Below are 15,239 nucleotides of genomic sequence, written 5' to 3'. Positions count from 1 at the left end.
TTTTGGTGTCCTTAGATTATCTTGGGGGTGCCATGGGCATCCCCAAGCCTAGGCTCTTGCCACTCCTTGTTCCATAATCCATCAAATCTTTCACCCAAAACTTGAAAACTTCACAACACAAAACTTAACAGAAAATCTCGTGAGCTCCGTTAGCAAAAGAAAACAAAACACCACTTCAAGGTACTGTAATGAATTCATTATTTATTTATATTGGTATTAAACCTACTATATTCCAACTTCTCTATGGTTTATAAACTATTTCACTAGCCATAGATTCATCAAAATAAGCAAGCAACACACAAAAAACAGAATCTGTCAAAAACAGAATAGTCTATAGTAATCTGTAACTAACGCAAACTTCTGGAACTCAGAAAAATCTACCAAAATAGGAAGAGCTGGAAAATTTGTTTATTGATCAGAAGCAATTGGAATCAGTGTTTTATCACAATCTAGTGCTTTTAACAATTGTTTTCATGAACAGAAAGTTTATGGAATTTTCAGCAAGATCAAATAACTATCATCCAAGAAGATCCTATAGGTTTAACATGGCACAAATACTAATTGAAACATAAAAAAAATCTAACCAGAGGCTAGATCAAATATTTATTCCTAAACAGAAGCAAAAAGCAAAAAAACTAAAAATAAAATTGGGTTGCCTCCCAACAAGCGCTATCGTTTAACGCCCCTAGCTTGGAATAAAAGCAAGGATAGATCTAGGTATTGCCATCTTTGGTAGGCAATCCAAAAGTAGCTCTCATAATAGATTCATATGGTAATTTTATTTTCTTTCTAGGGAAGTGTTCCATGCCTTTCCTTAACGGAAATTGGAATCTAATATTCCCTTCCTTCATATCAATAATTGCATCAATCGTTTTAAGGAAAGGTCTACCAAGAATAATAGGACACGAAGGATTGCAATCTATATCAAGAACAATAAAATCTACGGGCACATAGTTCCTATTTGCAACAATAAGAACATCATTAATTCTTCCCATAGGTTTCTTAATAGTGGAATCTGCAAGGTGCAAGTTTAAAGAGCAATCATCAAATTCGCGGAAACCTAACAAATCGCACAAACTTTTTGGAATCGTGGAAACACTAGCACCCAAATCACACAAAGCATAGAATTCATGATATTTAGTTTTAATTTTAATAGTAGGTTCCCACTCATCATAAAGTTTTCTAGGGATAGAAACTTCCAACTCAAGTTTTTCTTCATAAGATTTCATTAAAGCATCAACAATATGTTTAGTAAAAGCTTTATTTTGACTATAAGCATGAGGAGAATGTAGCACGGATTGCAACAAGGAAATACAATCTATCAAAGAGCAATTATCATGGTTAAATTCCTTGAAATCCAAAATAGTGGGTTCATTAATATCTAAAGTTTTAACTTCTTCAATCCCACTTTTATCAACTTTATCATCAAGATCTAAAAACTCCGAATTTTTGGGACGCCTTCTAGGTAAAGGTGACTCATATTCAGTCCCCTCATTATCAAGATTCATATTGCAAAACAAAGATTTAATAGGAGACACATCAATAACTTTTAGATCTTCATCTTTATTTTCATAGAAACTAGAAGAACACGCATCCTAGTGGTTCTTTCTTTGCACTCATCAGTGGAAATTCTCATGGCTTTGAGAGACTCATTGATATCATGCTTAGGTGGAATAGATCTAAGTTTCAAAGAATCAACATCAAGAAAAATTATATCAACGTTCCTAGCCAATTCATCAACATTAAGCAATTTTTCTTCAAGCAAAGCATTGAAATTCTTTTGCAAATTCATAAACTCCTTAACACTAGTCTCAAATTCAGAGGGCATATTATTAAAATTTCCATAAGAATTGTTGTAGGAATTACCATAATTATTAGAGGAATTACTAGGGAACGGCCTAGGATTAAAGTTTCCTCTATAGGCGTTGTTACCAAAATTATTCCTACCAACAAAGTTCACATCCATAGATTCATTATTATTCTCAATCAAAGTAGACAAAGGCATATCATTAGGATCAGAAGAAACACTTTTAGTAGCAAAAAAATTCATAAGTTCATCCATCTTTCCACTCAAATCATTAATTTCTTCTATCACATGCACTTTTTTATTAGTAGATCTTTCGGTATGCCATTGAGAATAATTAACCATAATATTATCTAGGAGTTTAGTAGCTTCTCCTAAAGTGATTTCCATAAAAGTGCCTCCCGCGGCCGAATCTAAAATATTTCTAGAAGCAAAATTCAATCCGGCATAAAAATTTTGTATAATCATCCAAAGATTCAAACCATGTGTAGGGCAATTACGTATTATTAATTTCATTCTCTCCCAAGCTTGTGCAACATGTCCATGATCAAGTTGCTTAAAATTCATGATATCGTTTCTAAGAGAGATGATTTTAGCGGGAGGAAAATACTTAGAGATAAAAGCATCTTTGCACTTATTCCATGAATCAATACTATTTTTAGGCAAAGAGAAAAACCAAACTTTAGCACGATCTCTAAGCGAAAAAGGGAATAGCTTCAATTTAACAATATCATTGTCCACATCTTTCTTCTTTTGCATGTCACACAAATCAACGAAGCTATTTAGATGAGTAGCGGCATCTTCACTAGGAAGGCCGGCGAATTGATCTTTCATGACAAGATTCAACAAAGCAGCATTAATTTCACAAGATTCAGCATCGGTAAGAGGAGCAACCGGAGTGCTAAGAAAATCATTATTGTTGGTATTGGTAAAGTCACACAATTTAGTATTATCTTGAGCCATAGTGACAAGCAAGCAATCCAACACACGAGCAAACAAGAAGCAAGCGAAAAAGAGGCGAACGAAAGAGAGGGCGAATAAAATGGCAAGGGTAAAGTGGGGGAGAGGAAAACGAGTCCCAGGCCCAACCGTGTTATCACCTGGACTTGGCGTCCCTGGCCTCCCCGGCGTTGGATCCGGGCGCTCAGGGCCAACGAGCCGTCGCAGCCAGGGTCCCCCACGTGCTAGCGCCGCTGCCGGCCCCGTACGACGGCGTCCTCGACCCACTGCGCGGCCCTGCTGCCCCCGACCTCTGTCCCTACCAACACATGCTACCCCCAAGCCCAACCGCACCGTCACCTCCCTGTGCCCCCAGATCGCCGCCTCCTTCTAATCTTTAGCCGGCATTTTCTCAAGGAAGACGGTCAGGGCAGCTCCCGTTTGCCAGAGCACAGACGCCCAACAACACTGCCCTCGTCACACGCACGCCTGTGCAGAAACGAAGGAGGAGGCAGCAAAAAAGAGCTGAGCGATCCAGTGGAGTTTACTGATCGAAAGAGTTCGGCCTTTATTTGATTCAGTTGATCCTCTGCCTTCTCCTCAGTTCATCTGCTTTGATATGCAGAATATTGAGGAAATCCCGAAATGTTGTGTGTTCACTCCACGTATTTGTTCTTATGCTGATGAGAATTCTGCCCTCTACCTGCAGCTTTGGTGGAATCTAGCAAATGGAAGTGATTAGTGGAGTCAAAAGGAGCAGAGGAACACGCACAGGTGGTGTTCCATTCCCCCCAGCTGGTATTGGGCACAAGCTTGTAAAAGCTTTGGTTTCTTTGTCAATGCGTTGATGTTCGAAGAAATGACTTGTTCATGTATGTTTATAGATAGCTGCTGAAACTTAATCAGATATCCTTTTTAAGTAACTTTTTTAACCTTGTGGATCAGGTATTGGAGATGCACATCATGCCCTCCCTATAGGTGTTGTGCTTATGAATGAATGGAGAAAATGGTGTGCCCTGGCTTGTAGGTCAAGTTCGACAACAACCACATTTGTATAGCCGTCGTCTTCTTTCTGTGCCACAGCGGGAGGGTCGAGGCCGAAGGTGCGCGACGATGTCAATGCAGCTGCAACCGCGACGACTCGGTTTCAGATCGATTCCGCAGCGGCCATGGCTCGGAGCTGATGGCGGTAGCCAGTCTGTAGAGCACAAGAATAGGGGAAGAGAAAACAACGCAACTGGCTAATATTTTGGTCTTTTGGCTGTACAGCAAAGAAGCCTTGTTACTGTAAATGGCAATTACTTGTATATATGAGATACTAAGGATGAAATCAACCACATTATTATTGTAAATTGATGATGAAAAAATGAGAACCTTGGGGAGCCTCATCAGGACTCGACCCCAGGCTGAATATCTGTTGGAAATATGCCCTAGAGGCAATAATAAAATGGTTATTATTGTATTTCCTTGTTCATGATAATTGTCTATTGTTCATGCTATAATTGTATTAACTGGAAACCGTAATACATGTGTGAATATATAGACCACAACATGTCCCTAGTAAGCCTCTAGTTGACTAGCTCGTTGATCAATAGATGGTTATGGTTTCCTGACCATGGACATTGGATGTCATCGATAACGGGATCACATCATTAGGAGAATGATGTGATGGACAAGACCCAATCCTAAGCATAGCACAAGATCGTGTAGTTCGTTTGCTAAGAGCTTTTCTAATGTCAAGTATCGTTTCCTTAGACCATGAGATTGTGCAACTCCCGGATACCGTAGGAATGCTTTGGGTGTACCAAACGTCACAACGTAACTGGGTGGCTATAAAGGTGCACTACAGGTATCTCCGAAAGTGTCTGTTGGGTTGGCACGAATCGAGACTGGGATTTGTCACTCCGTATGACGGAGAGGTATCTCTGGGCCCACTCGGTAATGCATCATCATAATGAGCTCAATGTGAATAAGGAGTTAGCCACGGGATCATGCGTTACGGAACGAGTAAAGTGACTTGCCGGTAACAAGATTGATCGAGGTATTGGGATACCGACGATCGAATCTCGGGCAAGTAACATACCGATTGACAAAGGGAATTGTATACGGGATTGATTGAATCCCCGACATCGTGGTTCGTCCGATGAGATCATCGTGGAACATGTGGGAGCCAACATGGGTATCCAGATCCCGCTGTTGGTTATTGGCCGGAGAACGTCTCGGTCATGCCTGCATGGTTCCCGAACCCGTAGGGTCTACACACTTAAGGTTCGATGACGCTAGGGTTATAGGGAATAGATATACGTGGTTACCGAATGTTGTTCGGAGTCCCGGATAAGATCCCGGATGTCACGAGGAGTTCCGGAATGGTCCGGGGGTAAAGAATAATATATAGGAAGTGAGGTTTTGGCCACCGGAAGAGTTTCGGGCGTCACCGATAATGTACCGGGACCACCGGAGGGTTCCGGGGGTCCACCGGGAGGGGCCACCAACCCCGGAGGCCTGCGTGGGCCAAGTGTAGGAAGGGACCAGCCCCTAGGTTGGCTGGTGCGCCTCCCACAAGAGGCCCAAGGCGCAGGGAAGGGGGGAAGGGGGAAAACCCTAGGCGCAGATGGGCCTAAGGCCCACCCTAGGGAGCTCCCCCCTCTCTCCCCCTCTTGGCCGCCCCCCTCCATCCAATCTAGGGCTGCCGCCCCCTAGGGGTGGGAACCCTAGAGGGGGCGCACCCTCCTCCCCTCCTCCTATAAATAGTGGCGGTTTTTGGGGCTGCAGAAGACATGAGTCTCCCTCTCTCTTGGCGCAGCCCTACCCCTCTCCCTCCTCGTCTCTCGCAGTGCTTGGCGAAGCCCTGCTGGAGTGCCACGCTCCTCCACCACCACCACGCCGTCGTGCTGCTCCTGGACGGAGTCTTCCCCAACCTCTCCCTCTCCCTTGCTGGATCAAGGCACGGGAGACGTCACCGGGCTGCATATGTGTTGAACGCGGAGGCACCGTTGTTCAGTGCTTAGATCGGATTCGGCCGCGATCTGAATCGCTTCGTGTATGACTCCACCGACCGCGTGCTTGCAACGCTTCTGCATCACGATCTTCAAGGGTATGAAAATGCACTCCCCTCTCTCTCATTGCTAGTTATTCCATAGATTGATCTTGGTGATGCGTAGAAAATTTTGAATTTCTGCTACGTTCCCCAAAAGTGGCATCATGAGCTAGGTCTATGCATAGATTCTATGCACAAGTAGAACACAAAGTAGTTGTGGGCGATGATTTGTTCAATTTGCTTACCGTTACTAGTCTTATCTTGATTCGGCGGCATTGTGGGATGAAGCGGCCTGGACCGACCTTACACGTACTCTTACGTGAGACAGGTTCCACCGACTGACATGCACTTGATGCATAAGGTGGCTAGCGGGTGTCTGTCTCTCCCACTTTAGTCAGATCGGATTCGATGAAGAGGGTCCTTATGAAGGGTAAATAGCAATTGTCATATCACCGTTGTGGCTTTTGCGTAGGTAAGAAACATTCTTGCTAGAAACCCATAGCAGCCACGTAAAAACATGCAACAACAATTAGAGGACGTCTAACTTGTTTTTGCAGGGTATGCTATGTGATGCGATATGGCCAAAAGGATGTGATGAATTATATATATATGTGATGTATGAGATTGATCATGTCCTTGTAATAGGAATCACGACTTGCATGTCGATGATTATGACAACCGGCAGGAGCCATAGGAGTTGTCTTAATTTATTGTATGACCTGCGTGTCAATGAAAAACGCCATTTAATTACTTTACTTTATTGCTAATCGTTCGCCATAGTAGTAGAAGTAATAGTTGGCGAGACAACTTCATGAAGACACGATGATGGAGATCATGGTGTCATGCCGGTGACGAAGGTTATCATGCCGCGCCTCGAAGATGGAGATCAAAAGGTGCAAGATGATATTGGCCATATCATGTCACTTTATGATTTGCATATGATGTTTGTCATGTTTACATCTTATTTGCTTGGAACGACGGTAGCATAAATAAGATGATCCCTCACTAAAATTTCAAGAAAGCGTTCCCCCTAACTGTGCATCGTTGCGAAGGATCGTTGTTTCAAAGCACCACGTGATGATCGGGTGTGATAGATTCTAACGTTCGCATACAACGGATGTAAGCCAGATTTACACATGTGAAACACTTAGGTTGACTTGACGAGCCTAGCATGTACAGACATGGCCTCGGAACACAAGAGACCGAAAGGTCGAACATGAGTCGTATAGTAGATGCGATCAACATGAAGATGTTCACCGATGATGACTAGTCCGTCTCACGTGATGATCGGACACGGCCTAGTTGAATCGGATCATGTATCACTTAGATGACTAGAGGGATGTCTATCTGAGTGGGAGTTCATTAAATAATTTGATTAGATGAAGTTAATTATCATGAACATAGTCAAAAGGTCTTTGCAAATTATGTCGTATCTTACGCTTTAGTTCTACTGTTTAAGATATGTTCCTAGAGAAAAATTAGTTGAAAGTTGATAGTAGCTATTATGCGGACTGGGTCCGTAAACTGAGGATTGTCCTCATTGTTGCGTAGAAGGATTATGTCCTTAATGCACCGCTCAGTGTGCTGAACCTCGAGCGTTGTCTGTAGATGTTGCGAACCATCTGACATACACTTTTTGATGACTACGTGATAGTTCTGTGCGTAATGTTAAACGGTTTAGAATTGAGGCACCAAAGACATTTTGAAACGTCGCGGAACATATGAGATATTCCAAGAGCTGAAATTGGGATTTTAGGCTCATGCCCACGTCAAGAGGTGTGAGACCTCCGACAAGTTTCTTAAGCCTGCAAACTAAGGGAGAAAAGCTCAATCGTTGAGCATGTGCTCGGATTGTCTGAGTACTACAATCGCTTGAATCGAGTGGGAGTTGTCTTCCAGATGAGATAGTGATGGTTCTCCAAAGTCACTGCCACCAAGCTACTAGAGCTTCGTGATGAACTATAACATATCAGGGATAGATATGATGATCCTTGAGCTATTCGCGGTGTTTGACACCGCGAAGGTAGAAATCAAGTAGGAGCATCAATTGTTGATGGTTAGTAAAACCACTAGTTTCAAGAAGGGCAAGGGCAAGAAGGGATACTTCATGGAACGGCAAATTAGTTGCTGCTCTAGTGAAGAAACCCAAGGTAGAACCCAAACCCGAGACTAAGTGCTTCTATAATGAGGGAACGGTCACTGAAGCAGAACTACCCTAGATACTTGGTAGATGAGAAGGCTGGTAAGGTCGACAGAAGTATATTGGATATACATTATATTAATGTGTACTTTACTAGTACTCCTAGTAGCACCAGGGTATTAGATACCGGTTCGGTTGCTAAGTGTTGGTAACTCGAAATAAAAAGCTACGGAATAAATGGAGACTAACTAAAGGTGAGATGACGATATGTGTTGGAAGTGTTTCCAAGGTTGATGTGATCAAGCATCGCATGCTCCCTCTACCATCGAGATTGGTGTTAAACCTAAATAATTGTTATTTGGTGTTTGCATTGAGCATAGACATGATTGGATTATGTTTATCGCAATATGGTTATTCATTTAAGGAGAATAATGGGTACTCTGTTTATTTGAATAACACCTTCAATGGTCTTGCACCTAAAATGAATGCTTTATTGAATCTCGATCGTAGTGATACACATGATCATGCCAAAAGATATAAGATAGTAATGATAGTACCACATACTTGTGGCACTACCATTTGAGTCATATTGGTATATAACGCATGAAGAAGCTCCATGTAGATGGATCTTTGGACTCACTCGTTTTTGAAAAGATTGAGACATGCGAACCATGTCTATTGGTATATATGCATGAAGAAACTCCATGCAGATGGATCGTTTGGAATCACTTGATTTTGAATCACTTGAGACATGCAAATCATACCACATGGGCAAGATGACTGAAAGGCCTCGTTTTCAGTGAGATGGAACAAAAGAGCAACTTGTTGGAAGTAATACATTTGATGTGTGGAATCCAATGAGTGCTGAGGCACGCAGTGAATATCATTATGCTCTTACTTCACAGATGATTTGAGTAGATTCTAAGTATATTTACTTGATGAAATACAAGTCTGAAGTAATTTCAGAGTGAAGTAGAAGATCATCGTGACAAGAGGATAAGATGTCTATGATATGATCATAGAGATGAATATCTGAGTTACGAGTTTGGTACACAATTAAGACATTGTGGAAATTGTTTCACAACTAATACCGCCTGGAACACCATAGTGTGATGGTGTGTCCGAACATCATAAATGCACCCTATTGGATATGGTGCATACCATGATGTCTCTTATCGAATTACCACTATCGTTTATGGGTTAGGCATTAGAGACAACCGCATTCACTTTAATAGGGCACCACGTAATTCCGTTGAGATGACACCGTATGAAATATGGTTTAGAGAAACCTAAGCTGTCGTTTATTAAAAGTTTGGGGCTGTGACGCTTATGTGAAAACTTTCAGGCTGATATGCTCGAACCCAAAGCGGATAAATGCATCTTCATAGAATACCCAAAACAGTTGGGTATACCTCCTATTTCAGATCTGGAAGCAAAAGTGATTGTTTCTAGAAACAGGTCCTTTCTCGAGGAAAAGTTTCTCTCGAAAGAATTGAGTGGGAGGATGGTGGAGACTTGATGAGGTTATTGAACCGTCACTTCAACTAGTGTGTAGCAGGGCACAAGAAGTTGTTCCTGTGGCACCTACACCAATTGAAGTGGAAGCTTATGATAGTGATCACGAAACTTCGGATCAAGTCACTACCAAACCTCGTAGGACGACAAGGATGCGTACTACTTCAGAGTGGTACGTAATCCTGTCTTGGAAGTCATGTTGCTAGACAACAATGAACGTACGAGCTATGGAGAAGCGATGATGGGCCCAGATTCCGACGAATGGCTCGAGGCCATAAAATCCGAGAGAGGATCCATGTATAAAAACAAAGTATAGACTTTGGAAGAACTACTTGATGGTCGTAAGGCTGTTGGGTGTAGATGGATTTTAAAAGGAAGACGGACAATGATGGTAAGTGTCACCATTAAGAAAGCTCGACTTGTCGTTAAGATGTTTTCCGACAAGTTCAAGGAGTTGACTACGATGAGATTTTCTCACTCGTACCGATGCTAAGAGTCTGTTGGAATTATATTAGCAGTTACTGCATTATTTATGAAATCTTGCAGATAGGATGTCAAAACATTGTTTCCTCGACGATTTTCTTGAGGAAAGGTTGTATGTGATACAACCAGAAGGTTTTGTCAATCCTGAAAGATGCTAACAAGTATGCAAAGCTCCAGCAATCCTTCTAAGGACTGGAGTAAGCATCTCGGAGTTGGAATGTACGCTTTGATGAGATGATCAAAGATTCTGGGTTTAGACAAAGTTTATGATAAACTTGTATTTCCAAAGAAGTGAGTGGGAGCGCTATAGAATTTTTGATGAGTATATGTTGTTAACATATTGTTGATCAAAAATGATGTAGAATTTCTGGAAAGCATGCAGGGTTATATGAAAAGTGTTTTTCAATGGAAAACCTGGATTAAGCTACTTGAACATTGAGCATCAAGATCTATAAGGATAGATCAAAAACGCTTAATAGTACTTTCAAATGAATACATACCGTGACAAGATTTCGAAGGAGTTCAAAATAGATCAGCAAAGAAGGAGTTCTTGGTTGTGTTACAAGGTGTGAGTATTGAGTAAGACTCAAGACCTGACCACGGCAGAAGAGAGAGAAAGGATGAAGGTCGTCCCCTATGCTTTAGACGTAGGCTCTACAGTATGCTTTGTTGTGTACCGCACCTAAAGTGTGCCTTGCCATGAGTTAGTTAAGGGGTACAAGAGTGATCCAGGAATGGATCACATGACAACGGTCAAACTTATCCTTAGTAACTACTGGACTAAGGAATTTTCTCGATTATGGAGGTGGTAAAAGAGTTCGTCGTAAAGGGTTACGTCGATGCAAACTTTGACACTAATCCTGATGACTCTGAGTAGTAAACTGGATTCGTATAGTAGAGCAGTTATTTGGAATAGCTCCAAGTAGCGCGTGGTAGCTGCATCTACAAGATGACATAAGAGATTTGTAAAACACACACGGATCTGAAAGGTTCAGACCCGTTGACTAATAACCTCTCTCACAAGTGAGATATGATAAAACACCATGGGTGTTGGATTCATTGCAATCACATAGTGATGTGAACTAGATTATTGACTCTAGTGCAAGTGGGAGACTGTTGGAAATATGCCCTAGAGGCAATAATAAACTGGTTATTATTGTACTTCCTTGTTCATGATAATTGTCTATTGTTCATGCTATAATTGTATTAACTGGAAACCTTACATGTGTGAATACATAGACCACAACATGTCCCTAGTAAGCCTCTAGTTGACTAGCTCGTTGATCAATAGATGGTTATGGTTTCCTGACCATGGACATTGGATGTCATTGATGACGGGATCACATCATTAGGAGAATGATGTGATGGACAAGACCCAATCCTAAGCATAGCACAAGATCGTGTAGTTCGTTTGCTAAGAGCTTTTCTAATGTCAAGTATCGTTTCCTTAGACCATGAGATTGTGCAACTCCCGGATACCGTAGGAATTCTTTGGGTGTACCAAATGTCACAACGTAACTAGGTGGCTATAAAGGTGCACTACAGGTATCTCTGAAAGTGTCTGTTGGGTTGGCACGAATCGAGACTGGGATTTGTCACTCCGTATGACGGAGAGGTATCTCTGGGCCCACTCGGTAATGCATCATCATAATGAGCTCAATGTGACTAAGGAGTTAGCCACGGGATCATGCGTTACGGAACGAGTAAAGTGACTTGCCGGTAACGAGATTGAACGAGGTATTGGGATACCGACAATCGAATCTCGGGCAAGTAACATACCGATTGACAAAGGGAATTGTATACGGGATTGATTGAATCCCCGACATCGTGGTTCGTCCGATGAGATCATCGTGGAACATGTGGGAGCCAACATGGGTATCCAGATCCCGCTGTTGGTTATTGGCCGGAGAACGTCTCGGTCATGTCTGCATGGTTCCCGAACCCGTAGGGTTTGCACACTTAAGGTTCGATGACGCTAGGGTTATAGGGAATAGATATACGTGGTTACCAAATGTTGTTCGGAGTCCCGGATGAGATCCCGGACGTCACGAGGAGTTCGGGAATGGTCCGGAGGTAAAGAATAATATATAGGAAGTGAGGTTTTGGCCACCGGAAGAGTTTCGGGCGTCACCGGTAATGTACCGGGACCACCGGAGGGTTCCGGGGGTCCACCGGGAGGGGCCACCAACCCCGGAGGTCTGCATGGGCCAAGTGTGGGAAGGGACCAGCCCCTAGGTGGGCTGGTGCGCCTCCCACAAGAGGCCCAAGGCGCAGGGAAGGGGGGAAGGGGGAAAACCCTAGGCGCAGATGGGCCTAAGGCCCACCCTAGGGCGCGCCCCCCTCTCTCCCCCTCTTGGCCGCCCCCTCCATCCAATCTAGGGCTGCCGCCCCCTAGGGGTGGGAACCCTAGAGGAGGCGCACCCTCCTCCCCTCCTCCTATAAATAGTGGGGGTTTTTGGGGCTGCAGAAGACATGAGTCTCCCTCTCTCTTGGCGCAGCCCTACCCCTCTCCCTCCTCGTCTCTCGCAGTGCTTGGCGAAGCCCTGCTGGAGTGCCACGCTCCTCCACCACCACCACGCCGTCGTGCTGCTGCTGGACGGAGTCTTCCCCAACTTCTCCCTCTCCCTTGCTGGATCAAGGCACGGGAGACGTCACCGGGCTGCATGTGTGTTGAACGCGGAGGCACCGTTGTTCGGTGCTTAGATTGTATTCGGCCGCGATCTAAATCGCTTCGTGTACGACTCCACCGACCGCGTTCTTGCAACACTTCCGCATCGCGATCTTCAAGGGTATGAAGATGCACTCCCCTCTCTCTCGTTGCTAGTTATTCAATAGATTGATTTTGGTGATGCGTAGAAAATTTTGAATTTCTGCCACGTTCCCCAACAATATCTTGTGATCATCTAAGCTTGTATATGATGTGGAATACAAAATTCAGACATCACCTTTGCTGAGATAGCTTTGTACAAAAATTTAACATCACCTTTGCTGCAATACCTTTGTATACATTTCAATTTTGACATCATATTTGCTGAAATAGCCTTGTATATGTTTTTGAAATACAAAACAAAATTGACATAACCTTCGCTGGAAAACTTACATTTGGATTTAGCATTGTAATCAAAATCACATTAATCAACACACAAAATTTACAGCATGAGAAAGAAAAGCGCCACAGAATCAAGTATAGTTAAACAAAATTGTCTCTCAGTTGAGACTTGATAGCTCTATTAATAATCCCTCCCCCAAAATAAGGGACACATCCTCGCATCGCAAAAAAAATGCAAGGAACACATCATCGTTTAACAACAGTCAAAACAACATTCTACGGTGCCGAGTTACAGAATCTAAGGGACTAATAATAGGAGATAGAACTGCTTGTGGCCTTCTCAAGAGGCTTCTGTTTAGGTCCGCCCTTTGCGCTCCTCAGCCCTTCGTGCTCCTTGACCTCCAGTGCAGTCCCTGGTTAACCAAAACAGAGAATTCCTCATTAAGACTGACAATTGTCACAAATTTGAACAGAACTTTGTATCAGAAAAATAGAAAGAGTCAAATGGAAAGAAGAAGAGGCTCACCAACTCTGTAGCCTACGAAACAAGTCTGTCCTAGGTGTGTATGGAACATCGTAACACCAAGCTTGTCTGACAACGTTGAAGACCAGGGACACGTCTTTGAAAATACCATCCCCAATGTCAATGTATCGCAGCCTTTCACCAGAATGCACCAGGATTTTTCGAAAACCTGTTCCAATAAGCCGGCATCCATCAGGAGGACCGTGAAACTGCTTGAATAAGCTCCATGCGTCGCCATCAGTGTCAGCTCGAAGACCATTACTCTGTTATCTGTGATCATCACTAGGCAAATTGATCCCTGAGATCGCTCCAGGAGAGCATGGTTGACAGTTGAAATGCCGTCAAGGGGCGGAAAGGGCAGCGTGCCAACTGTTAACTTGTCTGGGTCGACAGAGATCAGTTGCAGCATCGGCTGCAGGAACCATGTAGTGTTTTTGCACAGAACAGACGGTTGCTTAATCTCCGACTGCAATGTTGCAGGAGTTAGCCACGGGCAGCGCCTGGAACTCCATTGGCCTGTCTTTGATTGGTACTGATTAATTGTCACGTTGGCGCTCTGGAGATCACCCATAAGAACAGTAACCGAGAACTCTATGGCAGCCTTCTTGTCTCGAAGAACTGAAGCAGACATGTAAACATGATCACCGTCATTGGAGAGCTGTGGCAGTAGCCTCGCGTACATGTTGGCCGCCAGTGGAGCACACACAACAAAACGCCTGATGGCTCTCCCCTTGAGCAGAATCAAGCCATCTCTACAGTCTGATATCTCTACTCTCCCTATCATCCTTTCTGCTGCGAATCTACGCCAAAAGGCAGCGAACAGATCGCTTGCAGGCCTCTGCCTAGCGGGGAGCATTGAAGAAAGTAGAACAGGATATGGGCTGATTGGAGTTACCGTCAGAGCACCAAGGGGAATGCGCTTCTCTCCAAAATCTTCAATCAAACCACGCGTGGGTGGTGAGGCGAGCAAACACCTGAAAGCCGAACAGGATCCTCCCAGGGCTGACATTGCAAAAGGGTCAAGCTTGGACATGACTTTGCATAGCAAATCCGTGCTCAGTGTAGCTATGGTTGCGTCTCCTTCGATTCTACAAGCTTTGATCTGCAGATACCTTCCGCAGCATGGGGCTGCATTCTTCATCACGAACTCTGTCAGGAATCCCCTCTCTCTCTCTCACGAACTCTGACAGAGATGAACACGAGGTTTTGCGTCGCGTAAGCCTTGCGACCTTTTTTGTGTATTCTCATTCGCTTCTTATTCTATTACAGAGAGAAAACGGTGGCCGGTAGAGATCCTACCTCGGCGCCACGATCTGGCTCACGCTCGTGCCATCCCACGAGCACCAAGACCGGGTCCTAGCCCTACATGCACGGCACGCACAGGCGCGGCTCATGCCTAACTGAACTTGACTGAAATGAAGGAAACAAGGAAAGCAAAGCTACAGCTATCAACGACTAGATTAAGTTGCCAACAAATCACCCCTTAATCTTGTCGTTGTGGTTTTATTTCCTAAAGACTTCAGTCATGCCGATCCTCCTCCTTAGCTCCTGGAACGCCAAACGCCCAAGTCCCTTGGTCAGAGTATCAGCAAGTTGATCATTGGTTCGTACGTAGTCGATGTCGATCTTTCCTTTCTCCACGCACTCCCGAATGAAGTGGTACCGAATGTTGATGTGCTTGCTCCGCTCATGGAAGACAGGGTTCTTCGACAAAGAGATCGCCAATTTGTTATCAACGAACAGTTTTGG

The 15,239-nt window shown here is 43.8% G+C and overlaps 1 long non-coding RNA gene across 1 annotated transcript; it reads left to right on the top strand.

Moving 5' to 3' along the window:
* Positions 1–2,881: 2,881 nt before the first annotated feature.
* Positions 2,882–4,095, top strand: LOC141025286 (uncharacterized). Its single transcript, XR_012186760.1, has 2 exons — positions 2,882–3,517; positions 3,689–4,095. It is a non-coding gene; the product is annotated as an uncharacterized lncRNA (long non-coding RNA).
* Positions 4,096–15,239: the final 11,144 nt, after the last annotated feature.

This window comes from Aegilops tauschii, chromosome 6, assembly GCF_002575655.3.
Source record: "Aegilops tauschii subsp. strangulata cultivar AL8/78 chromosome 6, Aet v6.0, whole genome shotgun sequence".
Classification (NCBI taxonomy): Eukaryota; Viridiplantae; Streptophyta; class Magnoliopsida; order Poales; family Poaceae; genus Aegilops; species Aegilops tauschii.
Note: the sequence above shows the minus strand (reverse complement) of the source record. Positions and strands in the feature narration are given on the sequence as shown.